Here is a 27,559-nt window from a genome sequence, read left to right as displayed (position 1 = left end):
TCTCTCTTCAGTTTAAAAAGGAAAATTTGTAGTTCACTATGAATCAAAAATGAGTTAAATCTATTAACTCCTTTTACTACTCAAATTGAATCAGTTAACTCCTTATTTCACTCAAATTAAATCTGTTAACTCCCTTTAATTTGGAAATCTCCCTTTATGACTAAACTTCTCCTTTAATCCTAACCGTTGATTGAAATCGATCTCAATGGTTGATAAATTCAAGGAATTTCTGTTTAAGAGACCCTCATCTCTTCATTTTGAAAGGTGTAATGAGAATTTGCATTGGATTATTGCTGCAATTCATACTCACATTTGCTCATATTCACATATGCAAAGATCAAGTTTGACCAAAAGTTGACCAGATTTAACCACAGTTGACTTGAGTTGACTAGTTTCGAAAAGAATTTTGGAATAATTAAATGAAATTATTTAATTAAATGGAGTACTTACTTTTAATTAATTAAACAAAGTTATCTAATTAAATGAGAAGCCATTCCTAATTAATTAAATGAAGTTGTTTAATTAAATAAGAAAAGTGTTTCTAATTAATTCAAGATTACTTAATTAAATAGAAAAAGTAATTATGAGAGCATATCTCATTATATTGAATTAAATATCTCAACAAAATCTCTCTTCAGTTCAAAAAAGGAAATTTTTATTTCACTATTGATCATAAATGAGTTAAATCAGTTAACTCCTTTTTCTACTCAAATTAAATCAATTAACTCCTTATTTTACACAAATTAAATCTGTTAACTCCCTTTAATTTGGAAATCTCCTTTTATGACTTAACATGACCTTTAATCCTGACCGTTGATTGAAATTGATCCCAACCGTTGATGAATTCCAAGAAAGTCTATTTAAGAGACCCCCACGGTTGACTTGAGTTGACTAGTTTCGAAAAGAATTTTTAAATATTTAAATGAAATTATTTAATTAAATGGAGTACTTACTTCTAATTAATTAAATAAATTTATTTAATTAAATAAGAAGCATTTCCTAATGAATTAAATGAAGTAATTTAATTAAATAAAAAAATGTGTCTCTAATTAATTAAAGATTATTTAATTAAATAGAAAAAGTAATTATGAGAGCATATCTCATTTTATTAAATTAAATATCTCAAAAAAAGCTCTCTTTAGTTGAAAAAGGGAAATTTCCAGTTAACTATTGATAAAAAATGAGTTAAATCAGTTAACTCCTTTTTCTACTCAAATTGAATCAGTTAACTCCTCATTTTACTCAAATTAAATCTGTTAACTCCCTTTAATTTGGAAATCTCCCTTTATGACTACACTTCACCTTTAATCCTAACCGTTGATTGAAATTGATCTCAATCGTTGATGTATTCTAAGAAAGTCTATTTAAGAGACCCTCATCTCTTCATTTTGAAAGGTTGAATAAGAATTTGTTGTAATGCCCCGCCAAGGGATCCAAAGAATTGACCTAAAATTTCACTAAGATTAGTAGCCTTTTTTTTTTATGCAAGTAAACGCCACATATAACTTATGCACAATAACGAAAGCAATAGCAATGTCCATCTGAAAATTAAACATAACATAAATAATAGATTACATTCTTTAAGATCTCTTAATGTTGAATTACATTCATGAATCCATCTAGTACAACATCCACATGAACATACATACATAGAATAACGTACATCATCCTATTCCAATCCATGATACATCAAAGTAGAGATAATCACATGATACACATGATACAACACCATAGAAAATATATACATCCATCATAAAGATCAAACATAATAAACTAAGTGCACGGTTTCTCCCAACCATCAATAGCATCATTAGACCATCGTGGATCCTAGCCATCCCTCCATGCGTAACATTTCAAATCACCGAAGAGATCATCAGTATTACATAGTAGGAATGTCACTCCTAATAAATACAACATCATATATAGAAGTAATCTAACATGCAAATAAAAGCATAAGATAACATCATCTAACATATGCCAATCATCAATGAAAAAGGATACATATCCACCATTATGAAGGATGCATTTGCCACGATGTCTCAATGAATCTCAAAATGATAAGAGTGGAAAATACACTACCACCCGACCGTGTGATACCTAAGTGGTCCACTCCCACCATGCTAAGGAGATAATCTCAAGTCCCAAACAGGCTATCAAAATCACATAGCACATATCTCTATAAGTCCAGAAATCCTAAAAGTATACTAACTCAAAGGTTCCAAACACAAAATCTGACATCTAATCCCAAAGGCACACAATGACATGTAGGAACCTACTATGCAAGTGAGAAAGTGTCATCGCAATTATCACATACAAGTTACCCTGGTAGTTAGCCAAACTCCATGGGTCCATATTGATTTCATGCGGCCACTAGTATCCTCTAATACTGACAAGGCATACCACGGAATGTAAGATTGCAACCATGCATCTCACTACTCCCATCTTAGTCTTTACAAGCACTCAAGGCATGGGCGAGAACAAAACACTTATCTTTTTCGGTTCATTCAGTTAGTATTAGGTGTGAATGTTATCGCTTATTTATCTAATTTACAAAAGAAAATCCATAAAATCATCAAATATGCATAAAAGTATCAAATCTCCATGAGCTAACATCCATAGAAAATCATGAACACAATAGCTCTCTATTGGCAATTGAAGTATCACTGATAATCAAATATCCAATGTTTCTCAATAACCTATATATATATATATATATATCAATCATACTGATCGAAGACTCCAAAAATGGTTGAGTCAAACATGTCACAACATGACATCATCAAAAATAAATCCACATTTCAGTCCCATCATGGCGACTAGAAAATAAACCAAGGATAACTGATCGATGACCAAAAATAATGGTTAAGTCAAGTGTCTCATACATAAGAATCTCAACTATAACAATCAGTAATCACAACCAATACATAGAGCATTCCATCACGTAACCATGGTTGGGTTTATAAAGATTGAGATTAAAACATCACCATGTCTGCACAAATCACATAACCTCCAAGCCTCTGGTAGACGTCCTATACTGGTCAACACTAATCAACCCAAAATCCAAAACAATAGCATAAAGAATATGAAATGCAAACACATGTTTTGGTTTTACAACTTGAGTTTAAATGTAGAGATCTCAGTTTAAGTTTCCAAGTCTGAAGAATGAATGGAGGAACACATATATTGTTTTTGGATAAATAAAAATTTTCCTTATTAGAACTAAAAATCTATTTTCTAATTAATAGCATTTGTTTGATACATCCCCCACCCAACTATAAATTCCTTATTTAATAATTTAAAATATTTAAATTATTAAATAGTTGAAAGTTATTAAAGAGTCACCGTATGAAAATAAACCTTCAATATAAATCATTTATCAAATAAAAATAACTTAAATTTATAAATAACATATTTACATATTACATATATATATATATATATATATATATATATATATGTAAATATATTAATACTTTTTCATAAAATCGATTTAACAATTTTGATTGACTTCATATTATATAGCAATGAGAAATCGATTGTTTATAAATGTTTTAACATAAACATTTTTTCCCTGCGTCACATTAACATTAATAACTCCCAAAACACTTGTTGCGGTACGCAGTACCTACGGTCGCGGGCACTTCGCCGACAGCGGTTACGTAGTACCCCTGTCGCCACAGACTTGCAATGGCAGGTCTTTGCCTTTCGTCGGTGAGGCGTACGAATCGTGCCCACGGCATATAATATATATACTTGTTTTATGCGATATGAATCGCGATGCGATTTAATAAATTTTTCACTACGGTTTTATCAATCACTCAATTCGGTGCATTATATACATAGGTATATATATATATATATGTGTGTGTGTGTGTGTGTGTGTGTGTGTGTGTGTGTGTGTGTGTGTGTGTGTGTGTGTGTGTGTGTGTGTGTGTGTGTGTGTGTGTGTGTGTGTGTGTGTGTGTAAATTAAAATTTTATAATTGATTCATAATAAATGTATACATATATATATATATGCAGATCTGAACATATAACCATGTATGTCTCTTGTTTTTTTCCACAAAGATTATATCTACAATTAAGAATAAAATATTTCCATTATAGAATGCATATAAGATTCTCCAATAAAATTAATCTACCCATATTGAGAATGCATATAAATATGAAACTTCTTAGAAGACATATGGAAGACACGAAGAAGACAAGGAATGCATGATGCGAAAATAACATAAATAAAACCACGAGAATCTACCCAGATTCTGATGCTAAATCACTCTTCCTTAGAAAATTTGCAGAGAAAGCTCCTCCCTTCTTTAGAATTCTCGAGTCCTCAAATGCTCCAATTGCTCCCCCAACGCCATGTCTAAGCTTCTATGAATGCCTGAATATAAAGAGCTTTCAAGAAATACCTAGAATGCTTTTAAAAAAAGTTGGAAGGTGTCACCAACTAAGCATGGGTCTTTTCCAACCTTCAAGATAAGCCATAGGGTTGTAGACACCATGTGCTTAATTGATGCACTAACCCCCATGTTGTGGACACTTGAGAAATAGAGAAGTGCACTAACTCCCATGCAAGCTTATAACTCCAATTCACTTTTTATATAATTTCTGTTTAAATATTTATAACTTTCATTTTAACTTTTATAACTTTTATTATTATTATTTATTTATTACTTTATTATTATTTTATTATTATTATTAATTTTAATTTCTAATTTTCTTTTATTTAATTCATTTTTCCTCAATAATTCACATTTAATTAATTACAATAAAAATATCAAATAACATGATATTTTATATTAATTTTCTCAAATAATTAATTTATTAATTAAATCTATTTATTAAGACTTAATCAATAGAAAATTCACCATAGACTTCTAAGATAAAATATGAAAACCCATGATAGAGAAAATCACTCAAAATCAGTCTAAAGGGTTAAAAATCATGAATTATGTCATCCGACACATTCGGTGGGTAAAATATCCAGATACTTGTCCTACCTCACTAGGACAATTGGCTTAAAGGTTTGGGATTTGGACTTGAGAATTTATCTCCCTTCTCTTATCATTGAGATAGTATAATAGGGTACGCTCATCCTGGCAATTCAGGAAAGTCGATACCCAGTACCTGCAACCTGTAGAAAAACCATGCATGTACATACAATATATATAATGCTAAGCTAAATAGACAATGGCAGGAAGTGGTGCATCGTGTAGATCCCGACTAAGCAGGTGGCTACGACTCCCTTCCTTAACCACATCAGACATGCCATACAATAAGAAAATATGCACACCATACATATGCAAGTATGGGGTAAGTATCCATAATAAAACACATAAGATAATAAACCATCCATCTAATCATCAATAATAATTGAAAACAGTATAATGATCATCATGTATGCATGAAATGTAAAATCTAAATAATCTCATCATATAACCACTGAATCCATAACATAATGTCTGATAGTGTCAAAACAATACCACTAATCCATCAACATAAGACTAGTCTATCATAGTCTGATAATAATAACAATGTCCAAAAAAGATGTGGACGAGGGTAGGCACTACATCCACCCCCCCTTGGGTTAGGCTTACTCCTGGAAGCCTACAAACAAGTAGGGATATACCTCCCTCAATCTAGCTACATCCTCCCAAGTAGTTGAAGAATCATCAGTAGGGTCCCATTGGACTCTTACCTGCTCAATGGTTCGACCCATGAGGGTCAATTCCTGCCGCTCCAGAATACGAACCGGCTCCAAAGCCAGATGCCCGTCCTCTACCTGCAATGCATTCCAATCAAGGACATGCACAATATCAGGGATATATTGCCGAAGCACTGAAACATGGAAAACATCATGAATGCGAGCTAGGTTAGGCGGTAGAGCAAGACGGTAAGCAACCGGGCCAATCCTCTCAAAAATATTGAATGGTCCCACAAAGCGAGGTGCTAGCTTAGAACCCTTTCCATATCGGATCAGACTCTTTCACGATCGCACTCTCAAGAAAACCTTATCACCCATAGCAAACTGCTTATCAGTCCTATGAGCATTGACATACTTCTTCTGCCTATCATGTGTTGTAGTCAAATGCTCACGGATACGCACTACCTGTTGCTCCATATCATGAAGCATCTCAGGACCCAACAGGATGCAATCCTCAAGGCTATCCCAACTTAATGGTGTACGACAATGACGTCCATGTAATGCTTGAAATGGTGCCATACCAATAGAACTATTTTACCCGTTGTTGTAAGCAAACTTCACTACGTAGAGATAGTCCTCCCAATGTATCTGCCTATCCATCACATACATCCATAAGATATCCTCCAAAACCTGATTCACCCTCTCTGTCTGACCATCAGTCTCTAGATGATATGCCAAACTAAAGTTTAACTACGCTCCAAGCTCATGTTGCAGTGATGTCCAGAATGTAGATGTGAATACAGGATCCCTATTAGAAATTATCTTTCTAGGAATACCATGTAACCTGACAATATCATGCATCAAGACATTAGCTACAAAAGCTGCTGTGTAGGAAGACCTAATCGGTGAAAAATGTGCCACCTTAGTCAACCAATCAACGGTGACCATGATAACATCATGACGTCGAGTTGTCCTAGGTAATCCCACAATAAAATCCATGGAGATGATATCCCACTTCCAAGAGGGAATGAGATTTGGCTGCAAAAGTCTAGTCGGGTGCTAATTTTTTGCCTTAACTCTCTGACACTCAAGGCACCTAGCCACAAAATCAGCAATATTTAGCTTCATCCCAGACCAAAATAACAAATGTCTCAAATGAGCATGCATCTTCTTAACACCTAGATGTGCTGAGTAAGGTGTACGATGGGCTTCTGCTAGTATCAAGGTGCGAACCTCATCCGAAAATGGCACATAAATCTTCCCCAAATGTCTCAAAAGACCATCTGACTCTCGAACGTAACCTACAAACTTACCTTCCAAAGATCTTCCTGAATCAATCTCTCCGCACACTTCCTGATACCAGAAATCCATAGTAAGTGCCTGAAGAATCCGACTATTCAAATCCACACTAAGAGTCATTGATGATAACACATGTCTCCTGCGACTTAGCATCCACCACCACATTCTCCTTACCCTGAATGTACTTAACCTCAAAATAATACTCGCATAGAAACTCCATCCATCGCCTCTGGCGAGCATCCAAATTAGGCTGAGTAAAAATTTACTGAAGACTACGATGATCAATATGTAGCTCAAATATGTGCTCCAACAAGAAATGTCTCCACCTTTTCAAAGCATGAACTATTGCTGCTAACTCAAGATCATGTGTAGGATAATTTAACTCATGATCCTTGAGCTTGCGTGATTCATATGCAATCACCCGTCCATTCTGCATTAACACTGCCCCAATCCCTTCAAGAGAAGCATTTGTACATACCATGAAATCACCTTCTAGATCAGGTACAGCTAGAATTGGTGCACTGGTCAATAACTCCTTGAGCTTCTAAAAAGCTTCCTCACATTTCTCTGTCTATATGAACTTCTTTCCTTTCCTTTGAAGAGAAGTGATAGGATGTGCTATCCTAGAGAAGTTCTAGACAAATCTATGATAATAACCAGCTAAACCCATGAAACTATAAATTTTTGACACATTAGTCGGTGTCAGCCAATCTATTATCGCCTGAATCTTTGCAGGATCCACTAAAATACCATCACCTGAAATAACATGCCCTAAATACTGAATCTCCATTTTGAAGAATTCGCACTTAGCCGCATTAGCATAAAGCTGATTGTCCCTTAAACACTGCAATACCAACTGCAAGTGTTCCTCATGCTCCTTCTGAGTCTTAGAATATATCAATATGTCATCAAGAAATACGAGTACAAACCTGTCCAGATAAGATCGAAACACACCATTCATCAAACTCATGAAAATTGATGGAGCATTAGTCAATCCAAAAGGTACCACTGTGAACTCATAATGCCCATAACAAGTTCGAAAAGCAGTCTTGTGAATATCTGCTTCCTTAATGCGAAGCTGGTGGTATCCTGACTTAAGATCAATCTTGGAGAATACTGTAGCTCCCTTGATCTGATCGAATAAGCCATCAATCCTAGGCAAAGGATACCTATTCTTAATAGTCACCTTATTCAACTATCTATAGTCAATACAAAGGCACAAAGAACTATCTTTCTTCTTTATAAAGAGCACTGGAGCTCCCCATGGTGATACACTAGGTCGAATGCTCCCTTTGGCCAAAAATTCCTCTAGCTGAAGATGTAGCTCACCAAATTCCTAAGTAGTCATGCGATAAGGAGCTTTAGAGATAGGCTCCGCTCCAGGAATTAGATCAATACTAAAGTCAATGTCCCTCTTTGGAGGCATGCCTAGAATCTCTCTTGGAAAAACATCTCCATACTCCCACAAAATCAAGTGATATAAAGTCTCACTCATGGAATCTTCCTCATCAAGATCATTTACCATAACAAGAAATATCTGACATCCCTGACAGAAAATTTGCTTCAATTGCATAAAAAAAATCATCTACAGAGATATAGGCCTCGGTATCCCAACTATCTGCACATCATTCCCTTGGTCATCTTGGCACCTAATAATCTTCTTCCTACAATCTATACTGGCTCTATTAGATCCAAGCCAATCCATGCCTAAAACCACATCATAGGAACCAAGGGGTATGACTCGAAGATCCACTATCGTATCGAAGCTTCCTAAACTAAGCCCACACTTATGAACTATAGAATCTATGGAGACCTTAATGCCTAAGGCTAGTTCCACTTGCCAACCATGATCTTGCTTCACCGCATCTAGCTTACACTTAGAAACTATAGATGGTGAAATAAATGAATCTGTAGCTCTTGAATCAACAATACTGAAAGAGATATACCTCTAATAGGACCTGTGGTCTCAACCACTATTCCCTGATGATCTGCCTGACGCTGATTAACTGCTGCAAAAACTCTATGAGCTCTATGGCATCACCAACTGTAGGCTCTGAAACGGTAGGTCTAGGTCCTGAAAATTGAGGTGCTCGCTGAGGATACTGAGCTGCATAATGTCCAATCTAACCACATGAAAAGCATTCCATATTTCTGCCAGAACCTCTTCCCATAGGTGGTACATTTGATTGCTGACGACTGTTCCTGCTCACAAAAGACTGGCTACTCTGAGCTGGCTAATTGGTCTGATTCTGTTTATTGCGTTGAGCATTGCGGTTGTTCTTGGTGTTAGAACCTTTGCCACCACCTTGAGCTTGAGAATTCGAGCCCCTCTATTGCTGTGTCTATTGAGACTGCTACTGATACTGTTTCCCCTTAGAGAAAGAAAACTTCTTGTTACCACCTAAATTGTAGTTGCTTTTAGATCCTGATGCTGCTGGCGCTCCTACAAAACCACCTTGACCAAGGTTGACACTTTGCTCAACAAAGATAGCTCGATGCACCACATCCTTGAGGTTTTTTGGTTCAAATACCTTAACTCCCCCAATAATATAGTTATTGTCATATCCCCTTTTCAAATAATTAGAAAATAATAATCTTTGCTAAGGCAGGCAGGCCCAAAAAGGCGAAGTTTCAACAAAAGGGGATAATCTTTGGAAGCTAATGGACTAATAAATGAAGATTATTATTAAAATATGTTTTATTAACCCTTCTTGGATGTGAGTTAGGGTTATGCCCTCTTTTAAGGGGTTTGGAGGCATTTTGGGCTGATTCTAGAACTTGATTTTTGGCTCATTTCTTTGTTATTCTTCAGAGGCTGCCAAACCTGTGGAGAAGGAGACCCAAGAATGGGAGTTTGCAGGTTTCTAGGGAGACCCAAGAATGAGAGTTTGTAGGTTTCCAAGAAGGCTAAGGATAGGAGTTTGAAGCCATTCTATGTGCATGCTCATATAGAGTTTGCCTTTGTGCTGAATAGTGCAGATTTGTGAGTTTTCGGGTGTGATTTTTGGTATGAGTTTGGTGTTTTTAGTTGAGTATTTCATATCAGTTTGGGTTGCTGCTATATTTCAGACTTTAAGATGTTAAAATAGAGCTAAATATATTTATTGAGACGTGATTAAACTTTTGAGATAGATTATTAGTGTTTTTGTGGTGTTTTCGAGCATTTTTGTGTTAATTTCGGGAGCCCAATGAGCATAGTTTTTGTCCTACATTTCTGAGCTGTTGTGTAAAGGCTATACTAATATGGAAATGTCATTTTGTAGGCTATTATGCTGCTAAAATTTTTGTAAAATGTCCATTTTCAGATTTATTAATAATTTGTGAAGTTGTGAAGTTTTTTGGCACTATTTCGGACATACCCGATTTGGGTTTATTTGAGAAATTGGCGGATCTTTGTAATATTGGTTGTTTGGTTTTAAAAATCTGATTTGAGGCTTGAAATATCATGTAAAATAAAAAAAGGGACATTTCAGTGGTATCAAAGCCATGATCTTGCCAGCTTGAGGGTTTGTAGAAGTTTGCTTGTCAGTTTTGACAACTACCTAGATCTTGCATGTTAGTTTTGACAACTACCCAGATCTTGCATGTCAGTTTTGACAACTACCCAGATCTTGCATGTCAATTTTGATAACTATCCAGATCTTGCATGTCAGTTTTGACAACTACCCAGATCTTGCATGTTAGTTTTGACAACTACACAAATCTTGCATGTCATAATTTATGGTTGCATGTTGCTTCTAATCAGATGCATGTCAAAATCTATGGCTGCATACTACTTCTAATCATTTGCATGTTAGTTCTTGGTGAATTTGGTGGTTGCATGTTTCTTATAATTAGCTGCATGTCAAAATCTATGGTTGCATGCTACTTCTAATCAATTGTATGTTATTTCTTGGTGTTTGAAGAAGTTATAACATATTGGGGTTACACTCTACTTTATTGGAATGGATAGGTATAGTACAGAGTCTCAGAGGACACAATCTTGGACAATTGATATCTAGAGTCAGAATAGTAGAAAGGATGGTTATTTAGACATTCGAGATAAACTTAGAAAAATAAGCCATGACATGTCTAAACAGTTGGTTGAGCACCACCGTATAATGAATGACATGTTGTCTGACCCAGCTAAGGTGGATAAGTTGACTAGATTTCTATTTGGAAAATTTTTTCACAGGGCAGATGACACAATTACCAAGAATTTGCATGAGGAGTCTGAGAAACTAGCTTATAGCTAGGCAGAGGTCTTAGATTCTACTCCACTACAGGAGGTAGTGAGAAAATATATTACACAGATTGATAGTAATGGTCAACTTGATACTCAAATTGAGACAATTGTATACAGGTCGTTAAAGGGTGATATCACGGGTATTCAGGATGTTATAGTTACAACAGGTAGTGACTACAGTGTAGTGGGCTCAGATGATGATTATGAGGATATTGTTGTGCATGATGGTGAGATACCTGGTAGAGATGAGCAAACATTGAGCATTCATGACTTTGCTGAGAAAGAGTACTAGGCACAATTAGATGCTTCGTCACATGAGGTTGAGGCTAGTAGTACTTCACACGATTTGTCCAACCAGTTGAAAGTGAACAAAGATAGTATTGTGACTTCATTATCTCATCATGACAGGCATGTGGAGTTAGTTGGTATTGGTCATATTACTCAAGTGAGGATTTTTCTTGAGTTACCAGCTGATTCTAGTTTACAGATATGGACTCGAGATTGTTATATTGGCATTTGGGATTTAGTTGACTAGAGATCTTTAACACTTTTTGGTAGCAGTGTTTGTTTGGGTGCTATCATGGATTTGATTAGTAGATTGCACGATGTTGTCTTTTCTTGTGCTAGTAGCTTTTTCGATGTTGGTATTAGTTTTTATACACCAGTGTTGGGCTTTGTTCATATATCCAGTCGACCATACTTGATGGAATGTGTTGATGATCTTTCATATTTGGCACTGTGTACAGATGAGTCCTAGGATCATATTAGCATTGATGACATCCAGGAGGATGTAGTGGGTAGTTTTGAAGACTTAGTTTACTTGGGTACAAAGGAGTTGGACAGCAGTGCTACAGTTTTTGATACTCCGTTTGTTGATATGAGCTTTAGAGTTGATTCACAAGATATGGATGGTAATACTCTAGAGACTAGTAACTTTGAGGATACTCCTTTAGACAGTGCATTAGAGGAGTTTTTTAGGAGACAGTCAAGCCAGTTCCATCATGTGTCTAATCAGTTGAGAGTTAGTGAGTGAGACATTGCTATCGCTTGCCAACATTTCGATGCTGCTCGTCAATTGTTAGTAGTTTATGGATGGGGTTCTCCTACTAGTGATGAGCAGGGAGGCAGTTATCTTTTCTTGACAGAGTTCCACTCTTTATGGGAGGCTATGCAAATTCTGAGACAGGATTATATGCAGTTGGTAGTCGACAGAGATTATCTTATGGAGTGGGGCAGTACAGCATATGATGCATTGTTGGCCAAGGAAGATGAGGTGAGTGAGCTTACTGAGCAGCTTGAGGTGACTTTTGAGATTCTTGAGAGTACACAGTTGGATTTCAAGGAGTCACAATTTTATTTGGCTAAGGTGACCATGGAGTTAGTGCAACTACAGTCTTTACTAGATTTTGTATAGTCACAAGCTGTGGTGTCTGATGATCCGAGGATGTCCATAGTCGAGATTGTCAAAGATAGTGGAGATGGGGATGCATCCATCCTTGATACTAACATTGGCATATCAGGTTCATCCCTACTAGAGTCAGGTTCAGTTGAGTTGGGTGCTGCAGCAGATTGTTGTGGTATGCCTGACATGGTGGTGACCTCTAGCACTAATGGCATGAAGACTAGAGATGCTGTATCAAAGACCATGTGTGATGTTGGTGAGCTGATAATTGGTATGGTTCTTGCTAGTAATAGTACTTCCTTGGCAATGTATTTAGAGGTAGTAGTCAATTCCAACTTGGTTAGTGATCGATTGCAGTTAGTTTCATCTGGATTGCAGTTTGAGCCACCGACTAAGATTGGCGCATTCTATTAGCACTACACTATGAGGTATGCTCATCAATTTACCTTTGATGACCATGTTGATGAGAGGATGATAAAGAGATGTACTTTGGTTCCTAGTGCTTATCATCAGTTATGGGATAGTTTAATGCCTCAAGATGAGAGTTGTGATGGGCACGACATTGCAATAGGTTCTACAGTTGACAGCTTGATAATACATGACTTAGAGCAGGAGTTTTGGAGTGATGCTTCCATGGGTGTTGTTATTGATTCTACTCCTTTGGCTATCACATCTCCTGACTTAGCTGGTGATCAGTCACAATGGGTTGTATCACTTGTTCATGGTGAGTTGTTGACTGAGGTTGGTTTTTTTTATCAACATTATATTTCAAGGTATGTACATCAGTTAGCATTTGATCCTTGTGTTGAGGAGTTGATGGTAGGAAAATTTGGTGTGGGTTCCAATTCTTGCTGTTTATCTTGTAATGTCTCTTCACCATCAATAGTGCATGGGAGTTATGGTTATGAGATAGTGGCCAGTGATTTACAGAGTTGTGTTTATTGTAGGAGTTGTATAGTGTGTGGATTCTCCATACTTGGTATAGTTTCATTCGAGAGCGTTCACCATTGTTGTAGAGTTGGATTGTACATTCCATATAGGCCAGTGGGATGCGTTGATGGCATTTACTGTGTTGGCAATTTGATTTGTCCACTTTACTTGGGTTCTGATGTTCTAAGAGTTTGTGTCTCATGGGTTTCTGATTGTGGCAGTGGTGATTTTGGAGTTTGGTTGAGCTATAATTGTCAGTTTGATTATGGATTCCTCTTGGTCATATTGCAGAGGATATTGCAGGAGCCTGTGTTAATTGGCAGTAGTATAGTTCATGACTACATTTGGGATCCAGGTGGATTGATTGATTGATTTTTCAGCCATTACTTGAGGACAAGCAATATTTGGGAGTGGAGGACTTGTCATGTCCCCTTTTCAAATAATTAAAAAATAATAATCTTTGCTAAGGCAGGCAGGCCCAAAAAGGTGAAGTTTCAACAAAAGGGAATAATCTTTGGAAGCTAATGGACTAATAAATGAAGATTATTATTAAAATATGTTTTATTAACCCTTCTTGGATGTGAGTTAGGGTTATGCCCTCTTTTAAGGGGTTTGGAGGCATTTTGGGCTGATTCCAGAACTTGATTTTTGGCTCATTTCTTTGTTATTCTTCAGAGGCTGCCAAACCTATGGAGAAGGAGACCCAAGAACGAAAGTTTGCAGGTTTCCAAGGAGACCCAAGAATGGGAGTTTGCAGGTTTCCAAGAAGGATAAGGATGGGAGTTTGAAGCCATTCCATGTGCATGCTCATATAGAGTTTTCCTTTGTGCTGAACAGTGCAGATTTGTGAGTTTTCGGGTGTGTTTTTTGGTATGAGTTTGGTGTTTTCAGTTGAGTATTTCATATCAGTTTGGGTTGCTATTGTATTTTAGAATTTAAGATGTTAAAATAGAGCTGAATATATGTATTGGGATGTGATTAAACTTCTAAGATAGATTATTAGTGTTTTTGTGGTGTTTCGAGCATTTTTGTGTTAATTTTGGGAGCCCGATGAGCATAGTTTTTGTCCTACATTTGTGAGTTGTTGTGTAAAGGCTATAAAGATCTAGAAATGTCATTTTGTAGGCTGTTATGCTGCTAAAATTTTTGTAAAATGTCCATTTTCAGATTCATTAATAATTTGTGAAGTTGTGAAGTTTTTTGGCACTATTTCGGACATACCCGATTTGGGTTTATTTGAGAAATTGGTGGATCTTTGTAATATTGGTTGTTTGGTTTTAAAAATCTGATTTTAGGCTTGAAATATAATGTAAAGTTAGAAAAGGGACATTTCAATTATTCAAACCCCTAATAAAATGTTGTATCAACTGAGTTAAATTTTCACCAAACCCTGAAAAAGGCATAAGCTCATAAAACTTACGCTCATACTCGGTCACTGACAAAGTGTACTGTCTGAGATTATGAAACTCATTAGCCCTTTGTTGTTTCCATTCCTCTAGTAGGAATCATTCACAGAAACTCTCTAGGAATAACTCCCATGTGATACTACTCATATCAATTCCCAACTTCTTCTCCTCTATCGTCCACCAAGTGGCCCCAAAATTCTCTAGATTAGTGATTGTAAACCTTGCCTTAACATTGCTGTCAAACTCCTGTATGGCAAAAATCCTGTCGAGAGAAATAAGCCACTGTTTGGCCACATAACTAGAATCTTGCCCATTGAAAGGCTTAACCTTGGATCTTGAAAGATCCTTCATCTGAGTGGACACAATGGACCTCTGACGTTCCTTCTGAGGACTTCTAAATTTGGGTCTGTGCTCTTGTTCTGTCTGATGCACTTTAGGCTATACTTGAATAGGAGGTAGACATTCTAGAATAGTCTGCATCATCTGCCTCAAACCGACCTCTTCAGATTCAGCTTGGTCCTCTCTATGGCTCTCTTCTTGCTGCCTACTAGAGTGCTCTTCCCTACTCTCTACATGAGCTGATCCCTCATGGGAAGACTCATGGACACTGATAGTTCTGCCATGTCCACGGCCTCTACCACGGCCTCTAACAGAAGACCTAGTCCCAGATACCATCCTACAATAGTACAAGGTACTAAGTTCAGTTCTATGTCTAGGTTTAAGTAAAATTTCCAATTTTGAAACTAAGTGTTGAAGTATGAAAAATATTCAAGTAACAGTTTGAGTCCTGTTTCAATTCACCTAGATCAAGTTTGGAAAGTTACACTTAATAGTTCATAGTCCTAGTTGTTCCAAACTACCCAAAGCTCCCAATGTAGGAACCTGGCTCTGATACCAAATGTAATGTCCTGCCAAGGGATCCAAAGAATTAACCTAGAATTTCACTAAGATTAGTAGCATTTTTTTTTAATGCAAGTAAACACCACGTATAACTTATGCACAATAACATAAGCAATAGCAATGTCCATCTGAAAATTAAACATAACATAAATAACAGATTACATTCTTTAAGATCCCTTAATGTTGAATTACATCCATGAATCCATCTAGTACAACATCCACATGAAATAATAATGATAAGTCCAATGTTTATACATTACATTTCAAATACTTAATCATCCACTATACATGTCACAGGGTATGACAAGCTTAAAAGAATATACATACATAGAATAAGGTACATCATCCTATTCTAATCCATGATACATCAAAGTAGAGATAATCACATGATACACATGATACAACATCATAGAAAACATATACATCCATCATAAAGATCAAACATAATAAACTAAGTGCATGGTTCCTCCCAACCGTCAATAGCATAATTAGACCATTGTGGATCCTAGCCATCCCTCCGTGCGTAACATTTCAAATTACAAAAGAGATCATCGGTATTACATAGTAGGAATGTCACTCCTGATAAATACAACATCATATATAGAAGTAATCTAACATGCAAATAAAAGCATAAGATAACATCATCTAACATATGCCAATCATCAATGAAAAAGGATACATATCCACCATTATGAAGGACGCATCAGCCACGATGTCTCAATGAATCTCAAAATGATAAGAGTGGAAAATACACTACCACTCAACCGCGTGGTACCTAAGTGGTCCACTCCCATCGTGCTAAGGAGATAATCTCAAGTCCCAAATAGGCTATCAAAATCACACAGCACATATCTCTATAAGTCTAGGAATCTTAAAAGTATACTAACTCAAAGGTTCCAAACACAAAATCTGACATCTAATCCCAGAGGCACATAATGACATGTAGGAAACTACTATGTAAGTGAGAAAGTGTCATCGCAATTATCACGTACAAGTTACCCTAGTAGTTAGCTAAACTCCATGGGTCCATACTGATTTCATGCGGCCACTAGTATCCTCTCATACTGATGAGGTGTACTACGGAATGCAAGGTCGCAACCATGCATCTCACTACTCCCATCCTAATCTGTACAACCACTCAAAGCATGGGCGAGAACAAAACACTTATCTTTTTAGGTTCATTCAGTTAGTATTAGGTGTGAATGTTATCGCTTATTAATCCAACTTACAATGAGTTACCTGGCAGCCTCTTAGGGCCCCGACCCCCATTGCAAGCAACTTCCCATCACTACATGTAGATATCCTACCCTAATACTCATGGAATCATAAATCTCAAAATCAAAAAAGATAATCCATAAAATCATCAAATATGCATAAAAGCATCAAATCTCCCTGAGCTAAGATCCATAGAAAATCATGAACACAATAGCTCTCTATTGGCAACTAAAGTATCACTGATAATCAAATATCAATAGTTCTCAATAACCAAAATATATATATATATATATATATATATATATATATATATATATATATATATATATATATATATATATATATATATATATATATATATATATATATATATATATATATATATATATATCAATCATACTGATCGAAGACTCCAAAAATGGTTGAGTCAAACATGTCACAACATGACATCATAAAAAATAAATCCACATTTTAGTCCCATCATGGCCACTAAAAATTAAACCAAGGATAATTAATCGATGACAAAAAATAATGGTTAAGTCAAGTGTCTCATACATAAGAATCTCAACTATAACAATCAGTAATCACAACCAATACATAGAGCATTCCATCACACAACCACGATTGGGTTTATAAAGATCAAGATTAAAACATCACCATATCTCCCCAATAAAATAACCCCCAAGCCTCTGGTAGACGTCCTATACTGGTCAACACTAGTCAACCCAAAACCCAAAACAATAGCATAAAGAATACACAATGCAAACACATGTTTTGGTTTTACAACTTGAGTTTAAATGTAGAGATCTCAGTTTAAGTTTCCAAGTCTGAAGAATGAATGGACGAACACATATATTGTTTTTGGATAAATAAAAGTTTTCCTTATTAGAACTAAAAATTCATTTTCCAATTAATAACATTTGTTTGATATATCCCCCACCCAACTATCAATTCCTTATTTAAGAATTTAAAACATTTAAATTATTAAATAGTTGAAAGTTATTAAAGAGTCACCTTATGAAAATAAACCTTCAATATAAATCATTTATCAAATAAAAATAACTTAAATTTATAAATAACATATTAACGAAATTATTTAATTAAATGGAGTACTTACTTCTAATTAATTAAACAAAGTTATTTAATTAAATGAGAAGCCATTCCTAATTAACTAAATGAAGTTATTTAATTAAATAAGAAAAGTGTCTCCAATTAATTAAAGATTATTTAATTAAATGGAAAAATTAATTATTACAGCATATGTCATTTTATTAAAGTAAATATCTCAACAAAATCTCTCTTCAGTTCAAAAAGGAAAATTTCCAGTTCACTATTGATCAAAAATGAGTTAAATGAGTTAAGTCCTTATTCTACTCAAATTGAATCAGTTAACTCCTTATTTTACTCAAATTAAATATGTTAACTCCCTTTAATTTGAAAATCTCCCTTTATGACTGAACTTCACCTTTAATCTTGACCGTTGATTAAAATCAATCTCAACCGTTGATGAATTCTAGGAAAGTCTATTTAAGAGACCCTAATCTCTTCATTTTGAAAGGTTGAATAAGAATTTGCATCAAATTGTTGCTGGAATTCATACTCACATTTGCTCATATTCACATATGCAAAGATCAAGTTTGACCAAAAGTTGACCATATTTAACCACAGTTGACTTGAGTTGACTAGTTTCAAATTTTTTTTTGAAATAATGAAACAAAATTATTTAATTAAATGGAGTAATTACTTCTAATTAATTAAATAAAATTATTTAATTAAATGAGAAGCCATTCCTAATTAATTAAATGAAGTTATTTAATTAAATAAGAAAAGTGTCTCTAATTAATAAAAGATTATTTAGTTAAATAGAAAAAGTAAATATGAGAGCATATCTCATTTTATTAAATTAAATATTTTAACAAAATCTCTCTTAAGTTCGAAAAGGGAAATTTTGAGTTCACTATTGATCAAAAATGAGTTAAATCAGTTAACTGCTTTTTGAACTGAAATTGAATCAATTAACTCCTTATTTTACTCAAATTAAATCTGTTAACTCCCTTTAATTTGGAAATCTCCTTTTCAGACTGAACTTCACCTTTAATCATGACCGCTGATTGAAATCGATCTCAACCATTGATGAATTCCAGGAAAGTGTATTTAAGAGACCCTCATCTCTTCATTTTGAAAGGTTGAATGAGAATTTGCATCGAATTGTTGCTGAAATTCATACTCACATTTGCTCATATTCACATACGCAAAGATCAAGTTTGATCAAAAGTTGACCAGATATAACCACGGTTGACTTGAGTTGACTAGTTTTGAAAAGAATTTTGAAATAATTAAACAAAATTATTTAATTAAATGGAGTACTTATTTCTAATTAATTAAACAAAGTTATTTAATTAAACGAGAAGCCATTCCTAATTAACTAAATGAAGTTATTTAATTAAATAAGAAAAGTGTCTCCAATTAATTAAAGATTATTTAATTAAATGGAAAAACTAATTATGAGAGCATATCACATTTCATTAAATTAAATATCTCAACAAAATCTCTCTTCAGTTCAAAAAGGGAAATTTCTAGTTCACTATTGATAAAAAATGAGCTATTTAATTAACCGTTGATGAATTCCAGGAAAGTCTATTTAAGAGACCCTCATCTATTCATTTTGAAAGATTGAATGAGAATTTGTATCAAATTGTTGCTAGAATTCATACTCACATTTGCTCATATTCACATACGCAAAGATCAAGTTTCACCAAAAGTTGACCATATTTAACAACGGTTGACTTGAGTTGACTAGTTTTGAAAAGAATTTTTAAATAATTAAATAAAATTATAAAATTAAATAGAGCAATTACTTCGAATTAATTAAACAAAGTTATTTAATTAAATGAGAAGCCATTCCTAATAAATTAAATGAAGTTATTTAATTAAATAAGAAAACTGTCTCTAATTAATTATAGATTATTTAATTAAATAGAAAAAGTAATTATGAGAGCATATCTCATTTTATTAAATTAAATACTTCAACAAAATCTCTCTTCAGTTCAAATAGGGAAATTTCCATTTCACTATTGATCAAAAAAGAGTTAAATCACTTAACTCATTTTTCTACTCAAATTGAATCAGTTAACTCCTTATTTTACTCAAATTAAATCTATTAGCTCTCTTTAATTTGAAAATCTCCCTTTATGACTGAACTTCAGCTTTAATCCTGACCATTGATTGAAATCAATCTCAACCGTTGATGAATTCCAGAAAAGTCTATTTAAGAGACCCTCATCTTTTCATTTTGAAAGGTTGAATGAGAATTTGCATTGAATTGTTGCTAGAATTCATACTCACATTTGCTCATATTCACATATTCAAAGATCAAGTTTGACCAAAAGTTGACCAGATTTAACCAGGGCTGACTTGAGTTGACTAGTTTCAAATTTTTTTTTGAAATAATTAAACGAAATTATTTAATTAAATGGAGTACTTACTTCTAATTAATTAAAAAAAGTTATTTAATTAAATGAGAAGCCATTCCTAATTAATTAAATCAAGTTATTTAATTAAATAAGAAAACTGTCTCTAATTAATTAAAGATTATTTAATTAAATAGAAAAAGTAATTATGAGAGCATATCTCATTTAATTAAATTAAATATCTCAACAAAATCTCTCTTCAGTTCAAAAAGGGCAATTTCCAGTTCACTATTGATCAAAAATGAATTAAATCGGTTAACTCCTTTTTCTACTCAAATTGAATCAGTTAACTCCTTATTTTACTCAAATTAAATCTATTAACTCCCTTTAATTTGCAAATCTCCATTTATGACTGAACTTCACCTTTAATCCTGATCATTGATTGAAATCGATCTCAACCGTTGATGTATTCCAGGAAAGTCTATTTAAGAGACCCTCATCTCTTCATTTTGAAAGGTTGAATGAGAATTTGCATCGAATTGTTGCTAGAATTCATACACATATTTGCTCATATTCACATACGCAAAGATCACGTTTGACCAAAAGTTGACCAGATTAAACCACGGTTGACTTGAGTTGACTAGTTTCAAAAAGAATTTTGAAATAATTAAATAAAATTATTTAATTAAATGGAGTAATTACTTCTAATTAATTAAACAAAGTTATTTAATTAAATGAGAAGCCATTCCTAATAAATTAAATGAAGTTATTTAATTAAATAAGAAAACTATCTCTAATTAATTAAAGATTATTTAATTAATTAGAAAAAGTAATTATGAGAGCATATCTCATTTTATTAAATTAAATAACTAAACAAAATCTCTCTTCAGTTCAAAAAGGGAAATTTCTAGTTCACTATTGATTAAAAATAAGTTAAATCAGTTAACTCCTTTTTCTACTCAAATTGAATCAGTTAACTCCTTATTTTACTCAAATTAAATCTGTTAACTCCCTTTAATTTACAAATCTCCATTTATGACTGAACTTCACCTTTAATCCTGACCGTTGATTGAAATCGATCTCAACCATTGATGAATTCTAGAAATGTCTATTTAAGAGACCCTCATCTCTTCATTTTGAAAGGTTGAATGAGAATTTGCATCGAATTGTTGCTGGAATTCATACTCACATTTGCTCATATTAACATACGCAAAAATCAAGTTTGACCAAAAGTTGACCAGATTTAACCACGGTTGACTTGAGTGGACTAGTTTCAAAAAAAAATTAAAATAATTAAACGAAATTATTTAATTAAATGGAGTACTTACTTCTAATTAATTAAACAAAGTTATTTAATTAAATGAGAAGCCATTCCTAATTAATTAAATGAAGTTATTTAATTAAATAAGAAAAGTGTCTCTAATTAATTAAAGATTATTTAATTAAATAGAAAAAGTAATTATGAAAGCATATCTTGTTTTATTAAATTAAATATCTCAACAAAATCTCTCTTCAGTTCAAAAAGGGCAATTTCCAGTTCACTATTGATAAAAAATGAGTTAAATAAGTTAACTCCTTTTTCTACAAAAATTGAATCAGTTAACTCCTTATTTTACTCAAATTAAATTTGTCAACTCCCTTTAATTTGAAAATCTCCATTTATGACTGAACTTCACCTTTAATCCTGACCGTTGATTGAAATCAATCTCAACCGTTGATGAATTCCAGGAAAGTCTATTTAAGAGACCCTCATCTCTTCATTTTGAAAAGTTCAATGAGAATTTGCATCGAATTGTTGCGAGAATTCATGCTCACATTTGCTCATATTCACATACGGAAAGATAAAGTTTGACCAAAAGTTGACCAGGTTAAACCACAGTTGACTTGAGTTGACTAGTTTCGAAAAGAATTTTGAAATAATTAAATGGACTAATTACTTCTAATTAATTAAACAAAGTTATTTAATTAAATGAGAAATCATTCCTAATAGATTGAATGAACTTATTTAATTAAATAAGAAAAGTGTCTCTAATTAATTAAAGATTATTTAATTAAATAGAAAAAGTAATTATGAGAGCATATCTCATTTTATTAAATTAAATATCTCAACAAAATCTCTCTTTAGTTCAAAAAGGGAAATTTTCAGTTCACTATTGATCAAAAATGAGTTAAATGAGTTAACTCCTTTTTCTACTCAAATTGAATAAGTTAACTCCTTATTTTATTCAAATTAAATGTATTAGCTCCCTTTAATTTGAAAATCTCCCTTTATGACTGAACTTCACCTTTAATCTTGACCGTTGATTGAAATCGATCTCAACTGTTGATGAATTCCAAGACAGTCTATTTAACAGACCCTCGTCTCTTCATTTTGAAAGGTTGAATGAGAATTTCCATCGAATTATTGCTGGAATTCATAATCACATTTGCTCATATTCACATACGCAAAGATCAAGTTTGACCAAAGGTTGACCAGATTTAACCATAGTTGACTTGAGTTCACTCTTTATTTTACTTAAATTAAATCTGTTAACTCCCTTTAATTTGGAAATCTCCCTTTATGACTGAACTTCACCTTTAATCCTGATCATTGATTGAAATCGATCTCAACCGTTCATGAATTCCAAGAAAGACTATTTAGCAGACCCTCATCTCTTCATTTTGAAAGGTTGAATGAGAATTTGCATCGAATTGTTGCTAGAATTCATACTCGCATTTGTTGATATTGACATACGCAAAGATCAAGTTTGACCAAAAGTTGACCAAATTTAACTACGATTGACTTGAGTTGACTTGTTTCGAAAAGAATTTTGAAATAATTAAACGAAATTATTTAATTAAATGGAGTACTTACTTCTAATTAATTAAACAATGTTATTTAATTAAATGAGAAGCCATTCCTAATTAATTAATTGAAGTTATTGAATTAAATAATAAAAGTGTCTCTAATTAATTAAAGATTATTTAATTAAATAGAAAAATTAATTATGAGACCATATCTCATTTTATTAAATTAAATATCTCAACAAAATCTCTCTTCAGTTCAAAAAGGGAAATTTTTAGTTCACTATTGGTCAAAAATGAGTTAAATCAGTTAACTCCTTTTTCTACTCAAATTGAATCAGTTAATTCCTTATTTTACTCAAATTAAATCTGTTAACTCCCTTTAATTTGGAAATCCCCCTTTATGACTGAACTTCACCTTTAATCTTCACCATTGATTGAAATCGATCTCAACTGTTGATGAATTCCAGGAAAGTCTATTTAAGAGACCGTCATCTCTTCATTTTGAAAGTTTGAATGAGAATTTGCATCGAATTGTTGCTGGAATTCATACTCACATTTGCTTAATTTCACATACGCAAAGATCAAGTTTGACCAAAGGTTGACCAGATTTAACCATGGTTGACTTGAGTTGACTAGTTTCGAAAAGTATTTTGAAATAATTAAACAAAATTATTTAATTAAATGGAGTACTTACTTCTAATTAATTAAACAAAGTTATTTAATTAAATGAGAAGCCATTCCTAAATAATTAAATGAAGTTATTTAATTAAATCAGAAAAGTGTCTGTAATTAATTAAAGATTATTTAATTAAATAGAAAAAGTAATTATGAAAGCATATCACATTTTATTAAATTAAATATCTCAAAAAAATCTCTCTTCAGTTCAAAAAGGGCAATTTCCAGTTCACTATTGATAAAAAATGAGTTAAATCAGTTAACTCCTTTTTCTACTCAAATTGAATCAGTTAACTCCTTATTTTACTCAAATTAAATCTGTTAACTCCCTTTAATTTGCAAATCACCATTTATGACTGAACTTCACCTTTAATCCTGATCGTTAATTGAAATCAATCTCAACCATTGATGAATTCCAGGAAAGTCTATTTAAGAGACCCTCATCTCTTCATTTTGAAAGGTTGAATGAGAATTTGCATCGAATTGTTGCTAGAATTCATACTCACATTTACTCATATTCACATATGCAAAGATCACGTTTGACCAAAAGTTGACCAAATTAAACCACAGTTGACTTGAGTTGACTAGTTTCAAAAAGAATTTTGAAATAATTAAACTAAATTATTTAATTAAATGGAGTAATTACTTCTAATTAATTAAACAAAGTTATTTAATTAAATGAGAAATCATTCCTAATAAATTAAATGAAGTTATTTAATTAAATAAGAAAACTGTCTCTAATTAATTAAAGATTATTTATTTAAATAGAAAAAGTAATTATGAGAGCATATTTCATTTTGTTAAATTAAATATCTCAACAATATCTCTCTTCAGTTCAAAAAGAGAAATTTCCAGTTCACTATTCATCAAAAATGAGATAAATCAGTTAACTCCTTTTTCTACTCAAATTGAATCAGTTAACTCCTTATTTTACTCAAATTAAATCTGTTAACTCCCTTTTATTTGGAAATCTCCCTTTATGACTGAACTTCACCTTTAATCTTCACCGTTGATTGAAATCGATCTCAACCGTTGATGAATTTTAGGAAAGTCTACTTAAGAGACCCTCGTCTCTTCATTTTGAACGGTTGAATGAGAATTTCCATCGAATTGTTGCTGAAATTCATACTTACATTTGCTCATATTCACATGCGCACAGATCAGGTTTGACCAAAAATTGACTAGATTTAACCACGGTTGACTTGAGTTGACTAGTTTTGAATTTTTTTTTGAAATAATTAAACAAAATTATTTAATTAAATGGAGTACTTACTTCTAATTAGTTAAACAAAGTTATTTAATTAAATGAGAAGCCATTCCTAATTAATTAAATGAAGTTATTTAATTAAATAAGAAAAGTGTCTCTAATTAATTAAAGATTATTTAATTAAATAGAAAAAGTAATTATGAGAGAATATCTCATTTTATTAAATTAAATATCTCAACAAAATCTCTCTTCAGTTCAAAAAGGCAAATTTTCAGTTCACTATTGATCAAAAATGAGTTAAATTAGTTAACTCCTTTTTCTATCCAAATTGAATCAGTTAACTCCTTATTTTACTCAATTTAAATCTGTTAACTCCCTTTATCTTGAAAATCTCCCTTTATGACTAAACTTCACCTTTAATCCTGACCATTGATTGAAATCGATCTCACCTGTTAATGAATTTTTGGAATGTCTATTTAAGAGACCCTCATCTCTTCATTTTGAAAAGTTGAATGAGAATTTGCCTCGAATTGCTGCTGGAATTCATACTCACATTTGCTCATATTCACATATGCAAAGATCAGGTTTGACCAAAAGTTGACCAAATTTAACCACGGTTGACTTGAATTGACTAGTTTCGAAAAGAATTTTGAAATAATTAAACAAAATTATTTAATTAAATGGAGTGCTTACTTCTAATTAATTAAACAAAGTTATTTAATTAAATGAGAAGTCATTCCTAATTAATTAAATGAAGTTATTTAATTAAATAAGAAAAGTGTCTCTAATTAATTAAAGATTATTTAATTAAATAGAAAAAGTAATTATGAGAACATATCTCATTTTATTAAATTAAGTATCTTAACGAAATCTCTCTTCAGTTCAAAAACAGAAATTTCCAATTCACTATTGATCAAAAATGAATTAAATGAGTTAACTCATTTTTCTACTCAAATTGAATCAGTTAACTCCTTATTTTACACGAATTAAATCTGTTAACTCCTTTTAATTTGGAAATCTCCTTTTATGATTGAACTCCACCTGTAATCCTAACCGTTGATTGAAATCGACCTCAACCGTTGATGAATTCCAAGAAAGTCTATTTAAGAGACCCTCATCTCTTCATGTTGAAAGCTTGAATGAGAATTTGCCACATGCGCAAAGATCAAGTTTGACCAAAAGTTGACCAGATTTAACCACAGTTGACTTGAGTTGACTAGTTTTGAAAGGAATTATGAAATAATTAAATGAAATTATTTAATTAAATGGAGTACTTCTAATTAATTTAACAAAGTTATTTAATTAAATTAGAAGCCATTCCTAATTAATTAAATGAAGTTATTTAATTAAATAAGTAAAGTGTCTCTAATTAATTAAAGATTATTTAATTAAATATAAAAAGTAATTATGAGAGCATATCTAATTTTATTAAATGAAATATGTCAACAAAATCTCTCTTCAATTCAAAATGGGAAATGTTCAGTTCACTATTGATCAAAAATGAGTTGAATTAGTTAACTCCTTTTTCTACTCAAATTGAATCAGTTAACTCTTTATTTTACTCAAATTAAATTTGTTAACTCCCCTTAATTTTGAAAACTTCCTTTATGACTAAAGTTCACCTTTAATCCTGACTATTGATTGAAATCGATCTCAATCGTTGATGAATTCAAGGAAAGTATATTTAAGAGACCCTCATCTCTTCATTTTGAAAGGTTGAATGAGAATTTGCATCAAATTGTTGCTGGAATTCATACTCACATTTGCTCATATTCTCATACGCAAAGATCAAGTTTGACCAAAATTTTACCAGATTTAACCACGGTTGACTTGAGTTGACTAGTTTCGAAAAGAATTTTGAAATAATTAAATGAAATTATTTAATTAAATGGATTACTTACTTCTAATTAATTAAACAAAGTTATTTAATTAAATGAGAAGCCATTCCTAATTAATTAGATGAAGTTAATTAATTAAATAAGAAAAGTGTCTCTAATTAATTAAAGATTATTTAATTAAATATAAAAAGTAATTAAGAGAGCATATCTCATTTTATTAAATTAAATATCTCAACAAAATCTCTCTTCAGTTCAAAAAGGGAAATTTTCAGTTCACTAGTGATAAAAAATGAGTTAAATCAATTAACTCCTTTTTCTACTCAAATTGAATCAGTTAACTCTTTATTTTACTCAAATTAAATCTTTTAACTCCTTTTAATTTAGAAATCTCCCTTTATGACTGAACTTCACCTTTAATCCATACCGTTGATTTAAATCGATCTCAACAGTTGATGACTTCCAGGAAAGTCTATTTAAGAGACCCTGATCTCTTCATTTTAAATGGTTGAATGAGAATTTGTATCGAATTGTTGCTGGAATTCATACTCACATTTGCTCATATTCACATACGCAAAGATCAAGTTTGAGCAAAAGTTGACTAGATTTAACCATGGTTGAC

The sequence above is a fragment of the Cupressus sempervirens genome, chromosome 5 (genome assembly GCF_028749045.1).
Source record: "Cupressus sempervirens isolate cs-2001-9-10 chromosome 5, ASM2874904v1, whole genome shotgun sequence".
Taxonomy (NCBI): domain Eukaryota; kingdom Viridiplantae; phylum Streptophyta; class Pinopsida; order Cupressales; family Cupressaceae; genus Cupressus; species Cupressus sempervirens.
Note: the sequence above shows the minus strand (reverse complement) of the source record.